Raw genomic sequence first — 8871 nt, forward strand, 5'->3', positions numbered from 1 at the left:
GTAGGGGGTCCACAAGTGAAAAAGTGACTGGAAAAGGGGGAACGGGACCAAAAAGGTTGGGAACCACTGCTGTAGACAAAACTGGTCGGGAATAAACTCATCTCCTCACACCTGTGTTTCCTTCTGCATCCTGCCTTCAACTTGTCTAAATGTCTGTACAATAATAATAATAATAATAATAATAATAATAATAATAATAATAATAATGATAATAGCCCATTATGATCACTTTAGCTATGGTTTAATTTATATATGACAGCTCCTCTAGGGGCGTCACATCTGTACCGAGCCTTTTCCCTTGTTTTATGATCTTGTTATCAAACGTTATCTTTAAGGTACGCTCACAAACACATCTCATCTTCCACACACACCTACAAGGACCACATCTTCTCCCTGCCAACAGCACTGTCCATCTCCTATTTGCAATACTCACACAGCCACTATCTGTTTTCTCTTCATTATATCATGGACAAAACTTCTCTCTGATAAGCACCTTATCTCTTACTCATCATCAGTATCTCACATTTAAAGCCACACACACACACACACACACACACACACACACACACACACACACACAGTAAGCCATATTGATAGAATTTTTAGAGAAACATATAATTTGCTAAGAAATATTGGAGTAGCATTTCACTACATGGACAAAGAAATGATGAAGAAATTGATAAATACTATAATAAGACCCAGATTGGAATATGCAGGAGTAGTGTGGACCCCTCATAAAAAGAAACACATAAGAAAATTGGAGAGGCTACAAAAAATGGCTACAAGAATGGTCCCAGAACTTGAAGGGATGACATATGAGGAGAGACTAAAGGCTATGGATCTACCAACCTTGGAACAAAGAAGGAGAGAGGAGACCTGATACAAGTCTATAAATTGATCAACGGAATGGACCAAGTGGATAATGAGAAACTGATCCTGAGAGAAGAATATGACACCAAGCACAAGATCGCATAGTAAAAAGCTGAGAAAGGGAAGATGTCTGAGAGATATAAAAAAATATAGTTTCCCGCAGAGATGTATTGAGACGTGGAACAGTTTAGATGAAGAAGTAGTGTCTACAACGAGTGTGCACACTTTTAAAGTAAGATTGGATAAGTGTAGATATGGAGACGGGGCCACACGAGCATAAAGCCCAGGCCCTGTAAAACTACAACTAGGTAAAAATACAACTAGGTAAAATACACACACATAAAAAGAAACACATAAGGAAATTGGAGAGACTACAAAAAATGGCTACAAGAATGATTCCAGAATTTGAAGGGATGACATATGAGGAGAGACTAAAGGCTATGGATCTACCAACCCTGGAACAAAGAAGGAAGAGAGGAGACCTGATACAAGTTTATAAATTGATCAACAGAATGGACCAAGTGGATAATGAGAAACTGATCCTGAGAGAAGAATATGACACCCGAAGCACAAGATCGCATAGTAAAAAGCTGAGAAAAGGAAGATGTCTGAGAGATGTTAAAAAAATATAGTTTCCTGCAAAGATGTATTGAGACATGGAACAGTTTAAATGAAGAAGTAGTGTCTGCAACGAGTGTGCATACTTTTAAAGTAAGATTGGATAAGTGTAGATATGGAGACGGGGCCACACGAGCATAAAGCCCAGGCCCTATAAAACTACAACTAGGTAAAACTAGGTAAATACACACACACACACACACACACACACACACACACACACACACACACACACAGATTTAAATATACAGGCAACCCCTGCTTAAAGAACGGGTTACATTCCTGAAAAAACATTCGTTGTGTGAATTTTCGTTAAGCGAACCAATTATAACAAGTTTGACCCTTGACTTGAACATCCATTGAGAGTAAACAAGGTGAGATTGCATCATAGTACAGTAAAAAGTTTAATGAAAGTAAAAATTATGAAGTTAAACATTTAAGCAGTTTAATTTAAGTCATTATAATGTACACTAATGTATGTATGTAAGTAACTTTATAATGTTGATGATCTTAAATTTATGAAGGGAGGGAGAGTGGAGCGGGAAAGACACTAGCTGGCAACCTGTGGAATGCAAACAAAAGGCACATCATTGTACCACATACAAAACTTGATGTACCACATTTCCACAAGGCTTTCCCATTGCAGAGTCACGAGTTCAGGTGGTTCTTTTAGCTTGCAAGGAAGATACTGTCTCACCAGCCTTCTTAATAGAGTCTGCTGACTTGAAAATAATAGAGACAGTAGATGGAGTCAAGCCATGGTTGCGAGCAATGCTATTAGTTTTCTCGCCTCTCTCGTGTCTATGAATAATATCCAGCTTCACTTCGAGAGTAAGAGACTTACTGGTCTTCTTAGCAATGCTAGGCGACATTGCAGTGCTGGTTGCAGGGCGTTTTGGTGGCATGTTGAGCAAGGGAAGACGAGCTGCTGCTGACGCTGTTATTGTTTTGAACTGGGGGAGTGAATGGTGCGCGTTTTGTCCACAAGAGGCACTGGTGTATTCAAAAGCCTGTCAGCTTGCATGATACGGCGGGGCTTTCGGACTTCGAAAAAATTACCTGGATGAAATTTCGTTAAAGCGAGTTTGGTGTTTGTTATACAAGCAGATGGTAGTAAAGAAATGTTTGTTGTAGCGAAATTTCATTGTGTGAATGTTCATTAATCAGGGGTTGCCTGTATATATGCATTAAACCCTAACCATATAGGACATTCTGCCACCAATGCATGCCCTGCACATGGGAGTGACTCACTCTGCATTGTGTCACCTAAGCAATCACAACTATGGCCATTCACGTGATCCTCACTTGCCTTACCTTGCCTTATATATTATATTAGGTATATTAGGTCCATATAGCAACCAATTTCTTTATACATATATATCGAACGCGGGCAACCAGACATCAGATTTTTCACATTTTCGGATACTTCATCTGTTCAGTTCTTCCAGTGTGCCCTATGCTAGATAAGTAGCTAAGATTTGTTCTGAAGTCACACTTTTAATTTTTGTTCCCTTCCTCTAATCTTTGATTCTGTCTAGGCTGATTTGATTGAGTCCATATTAAGAGACAAGATCATTTTGAGATGTTACTCTGTTTATGAACATTGCCTTTTCCCACAGCTGGTACATCAACATGAACAAGGTGTCATCATGTACACTGCACTACATTCCTTCTCTAACTGGTATAGAGCCAGCATAAACAGAATGCATGACACTGTGAACCACTTCTCCTCTACACCCTTAACTGCAGAGTTGTTGTAAAAGAAGACCCTTGATTGTCTGAGCTCATTTGGTATTTGACATTCAGTTAGAGTGAGGATTCCTTTTGTGTTTCTTGTGGGATCAAATCAAACACTTTTCCACAAATCTAAATATGGCAATTTATTCACATCCCATCTATAAGTTTTCCATTATAATTTTCAGAGCAAAAGAATTCAACTATAGCTGTGTTTGAAGTGTGTGTCATTTGGTTCTCATAATTTTAGATAATTCTTTTCACTAATATTTGGTGATAAGCAGCGTCTATGGATTTTTTTTCTTTTTTTTTACCTTGTTTGAGGACTAATATTTTTGCAGCACCCACTCAAAAGCTTTCTATGGATGTAAATATAATGACACTATTTATTCCTGTTCATTCTCTGTCACTTTCATAACCAAAGAATCCAACTCGGTTAAACTCTGGAGCTCTTTCCCTGCTTCTGTACTTCCTCTTTCCTGGACTCAAACTATTTCAAGACGAAGGTTTCAACACGCTTATTATCATTTCTGACTTCTTTTTTGAGGAGTGGCACCTTAAAGGGCTGTTTTTATTATCTACATTTCCCCCTTGGCCAGTGCCTCTCTGACAAGGAAACTAAATAGATAAATACTTATAAATAAAGAAATAAATAAAGAAAAAAAAATAATAGTAATAATAATACCAGTACTTTTAATTATTCATCCTTTTCTCTGGTAAATGCTGGAACTCTCCTATCTGCTTTTGTATTTCCATCTTCCATATTTTTATTATCCTTGGCCAGATTTCCTTCCTTGCAATATAATAAAATGGCATAACAGTATCCTTCGAAGAGAATAGTTGTGGGTGACAGATGCCTTTCAAAACACAGGCTCAGATTCTGGTGCAGGTGAGCCACACATCATAACTTGCTCCATCACAAATCTTTATTCTAAGAAGGGACGTTCTTTACAAGACCATTCCATTTTGATCTTTGGCTGCATTTATTGTAATTAGATTACATATTCACAATCTGCAGTGTAAAGATGGAGCAGTCACGGCACTTCCCAGGCCACTTGGGGCTACCTTCTGAACTGTCTCTACGGGGACTGGCACCTTAGCGACCTTCTTGTGGGGTCACTACATCCTGCTACCTTTGGCCTGAGCCCTTCTTATATATCAATAATAAACAAGATAAAATTAATAAATAAATATATAAATGAAACTTTTGCATACACCACAAGCATCATTACAACAATTTACAGGATATCACTTTTCCTTCAGCATTATGACAGTGGTCTGATAACTCACATCCTCCTCATATTATCATTGTCACTCCTGCGTTAACACTTTTATCTTTCCTCTGTAATCTTATTTTCCTCTGTCTCATTACATACATCACTTCAGTTCCTCACCACTCCTTTAAGTGTCCTAAGTATTGTCCTTCCATTACTATTACCATTAGGGAGGCGGTGAAATAGTGGATAAAGTGGTGAGCTTGGGATCAGGCAGACGTCCACGTCCACGCGTCAAATCCCACCACATACTGCTTTGAGGCTATGCCATTTGTCAAGTGGTTTAAAGTTATCCAGGTTCTAGGTGGTTACACCAAAGATGTGCTTGAGTGGTGATATGGGCCCTAATATGGGTACCACTTTAAATAAAATTACCTGCGCCACTAATGGGCAGAAGTGCGCTATAGGCCATAATGTTAAAAAAAATAAATAAAAAAATAATAATAAAACAAATGTTTTTCTTACTGGATCCCTTTTCCTCTCAGTTACATAAACTTATCATAAGATATTTCCATGCTGTCAGAATTGCAGTAATGTAATGGAGAAAATTCATGGATGACTGAAAAATCTTTTGTGAGGTTGATTTTGTCTCAAAGCATCAAGAAACATACAACCAACGAATCTCAAACTATGGTATTTCTAAACTGAACACATTACAATGATAAAATGAAGTTTATAAAGTTAAAGGACAGAGACATCTTCTGTAAGGCTGATTTATGTCAGAGCAGGTCACAAAACATACAGCCAATACTAACAGATGCTGCTAATGTCAAACAAAGTGTAATGGCCCTCACTTTTTAAACTGAATTAGTTCCTGAATGCCGTTCAAAATCTGAAATGATTAAAAAACCAAAGCTATTTTTTTTCCAAAGAAATCAATGATGTAGGAATAATACTTTAATAAATACAGGCAGCAATGACAAATAGGCATCACTAAATAGTCAACTTGAAAGTCTATATAACAAATGCTACTGCAGGTCTGTATAACTAGGTATATTATTGATACTGTACTGTACTGATAAGAGATAAGTAAAGTTTCTGACATAGCTAGTGCTGACAAGTGAGTGCAATGACACAACCCTCAGTTCCTGTGACTGCAACTAAAGAATCATACATATATCCCTGAACACCCCAACAGCGTCCATGTGATGCTGTTGTAGGTATGCAACAGAAGCAAAATGACAAATATTGGAGCACACAGAAGCAGTAAGCTATGTCACTTGAGCACTAACATAGTTCTTGATCTTACTGGCCTTCTTTTTGATAAGTATGTAGGTAGCTGTTACTTTACAGAGAGCAGATTAATATATTTACACTACAGTGAAACACAAGAGTGAAGTCCCAATGCTGAGAATATATTTGCATAACCTAATATAATGACCAGTTGTTCCTGGGACAAGGAAAGTTATCTTCATCGTGGTATCATATATCTAACTGTTTTCTGAGGTAATGCATTGAATAAAGGCTGTATGTTGCCACCCAGTCTATCAGCCTTGTCACAGCCAGCCTTGTGCAGTGTTGTGGCTGACAGGTGTGGCACAGAGCACACCACCACTACTGACATGCAACTGACAAGTAAAACAACCTGTCAATCTGTCAATATGGACACACACTTTTGCTTTTTTGTCTGTTTCAGACAACTCATCAATTTTGTGTGTTAATGCAACACCTGATTTTAACGTATGTACAGCATTATTACAGCACATGTACAGTAGCTACGTCCTATCATGCATGCCTGTGCTGGACAAATTTTTAACTATGAGATGGAGGGATGTTGGCTAGAGGCAGTAGAGGAAGGAAAGGATTTAGGAGTAGTGATAGACAGGACTATGAAATTTTCAAAGCAATGTTTAGAAGCAAGAAATAAAAGATACAGGCCTGGTCAAAGGATATCAGATGTTAAGTTCAGAGAAGAGCAACTAATCATGTTTTCATCAGAAAATATTTCTTTAGTCATAGGGTGGTAGACTTCTGGAATGCATTGCCAGAGACGGTTGTAAATAGCACTAGTTTGACAATGTTTAAAAACAGATATATGTAAATGAGGAATAACAATGTAGGTACCTTTCTGAAATTTTAAGATTCACTGAATAGCATTTCTTCTCAATGTGCTGAACAAACATGATTAAATTGTCACTAAATATTCTCTCTCTCTCTTAATATATGATTTGTCCTATCAGTCATAGGTGTTAACATACATTTCTTTAAGGCAACAACTAAAGATCATAACACGTGAAGTGACATCATGTGAGATCAAAGCCTCCTGCCATACACTTCAGTAGGGCTGGGAGAAAAGGTGTCATGTATATGATAACACTGACACTCATGGGCATCTGCAGAGGGAGGCAAACGGGGAGCATTTGTCACTCTCTTAGAATCTATGAAAATAAAAATAAAAAAAATAAAAATGCAAAAACACAAAAATAAAAAAATAAAATACATGGAATATGTCAATACCCCCATGCATTTTCTTTCAGTGGACACCCATACTCCCCTCCTTGCACTTCTTTCTGCAGAAACCCATGCTGGCACTTGCAGACACATTGTAACAAATTTATACTGTCCAATGTTAATGATTTATCAGGTAAAGACAGGGAAAAATTAACAAAAGAATGACTGTTCAAATTCAAAACTGTCCAATTTAAGTACTGTTTGTCAAATTAGCAACAGATTTAAGACCAAATCAAACACAACCATGCAAGTACATTATCAAAAGAGATCTAAAAGAAAGTCATTCACAAGAGATACAATCAAGTGAACCACCATTTATTCTTTCACTCATCCCATTCATTAACCTTCCTCACACACCACCAGACAACAAGAAAACACACACACACAAGCCAAAATGTTCATACAACTCCCACAGCATCTCATCTGCCTGGCTGGAAAGTGAAAGTACCAAGAGGAGAGGGCAGCCAGCCAGCCAGCCAGCCAGCCAGCACAAGTACCCAGCCTTTTACTTCAAAACTCTCACAGAACCACAATGCACCAATACATTGACACTCTTATACAGTAATATATGTAAAGAAGACAGTCAGCCAACTAGCCAATCAGCCTGCCAGACAGAGTTCAAGTAGTCAGTGGCACCCCAGTCATTTACTTAGAACCCTCACAGAACCATAATGTTCGCTAACACACGTACAATCAATGCAGTATAATGTACTACAATGCCTGGCTAGTCTGTACTTTCATACATCATAATAAAAATTACCGATATATATATTGTGTTCACGAAATGTATTACGCGTTTGTTTTATTCACTGCTGTACTTAATTATTTATCTATTTGTACTGAGAGAGAGAGAGAGAGAGAGAGAGAGAGAGAGAGAGAGAGAGAGAGAGAGAGAGAGAGGAAATATTCCAGACCTATAGCTACACTTGCCACATATACACTCAAATATCACCCATTACACCACTGCTATCCCTAAACCCAACCTGTAAAGCTCTTCATTAAAACCTTGCTGAACTTACAACCCCCTTGGATGAGCCTGAGAGAGTCCCTATAAGCCCTTGGACAGGTAGAAAGTAAAATGTTGGGCAGTGTTTTGGTGAAGGAGGAGGAGGGGGAGCAGAAGGGGCCCTCTTCCTTCAGTACTCACCCTCTTTCTGACGCTATTTAGCAGGTTATCCTCACGTGTTGGGCGTCCTGTGGTGGTTCATTAGTATATCCATTGATTTTCACCTCCCACGAGCCACTATGAGGCTGAAATCCGTGGAAAATAGGATAAAAACACGTCAGAGTCTGCCTAGGAACACAAATATGGCCACTGTGATAAGAGCGAGGCGAGGACTGACTGAGCCACACACACACTCCCAACTACTCCATCGTAATTTCCTTCCGGCATTCACGCCACCCTCATGAGTCATTTTAGCTTCAGTACTTTTTCCTGTTTTATTTTATGCTAATGTTAGTTCCATGGTAAAACTATAACAAAGAGTCAATAGTTTTATTACACACATTCAAATGTTTTTTTCTTGATATCTCAGCTTTATTTATGAGTCATTTAGCTTATGATATTTTTTGTCATTATTTTTCATCTAAAATTAAATTAAAATGTTCCCTGAGTGAGAATTATTATGCATGTTGATAAGATGGAGTTGTGAGATAGTGCTTGGCAAAGAAAATGCTACCTACGTCACGGCTGGAGGCATAACTGTGCTATTTTCAGTATCGCCTCGACTTTGGTGGGGGTGTGACTGTAAATTTAGTCAGGAAAGCGTTGTGGTCCCTGACGCCTTTGAATCACACCCAAACTCGATGGATGAATAGATTGAAGTATACAGATCATAAAGGGTATTTTTCTACACCGAGGTTCTTAACTATTTTTCTTTCTTTTTCCTGGGCTTGAAATATCAGTCAACAGGTGCTGACAGAG

The 8871-nt window shown here is 38.3% G+C and overlaps 1 protein-coding gene across 4 annotated transcripts in view; it reads right to left on the reverse strand.

The window, feature by feature from the left end:
- LOC123502995 (WAS/WASL-interacting protein family member 1-like) overlaps positions 1 to 8300 on the reverse strand; it is a 97198-nt gene extending 88898 nt beyond the window's left edge. For all 4 annotated transcript variants that reach the window (XM_045252334.1, XM_045252332.1, XM_045252327.1 and 1 more), the window contains exon 1: positions 8095 to 8300. The gene's annotated coding sequence lies outside the window, so the exon portion shown is untranslated. The remainder of the gene's footprint in view (positions 1 to 8094) is intronic.
- Between the last annotated feature and the right edge of the window lie 571 nt (positions 8301 to 8871).

Source organism: Portunus trituberculatus, chromosome 13 (assembly GCF_017591435.1).
Source record: "Portunus trituberculatus isolate SZX2019 chromosome 13, ASM1759143v1, whole genome shotgun sequence".
Taxonomy (NCBI): domain Eukaryota; kingdom Metazoa; phylum Arthropoda; class Malacostraca; order Decapoda; family Portunidae; genus Portunus; species Portunus trituberculatus.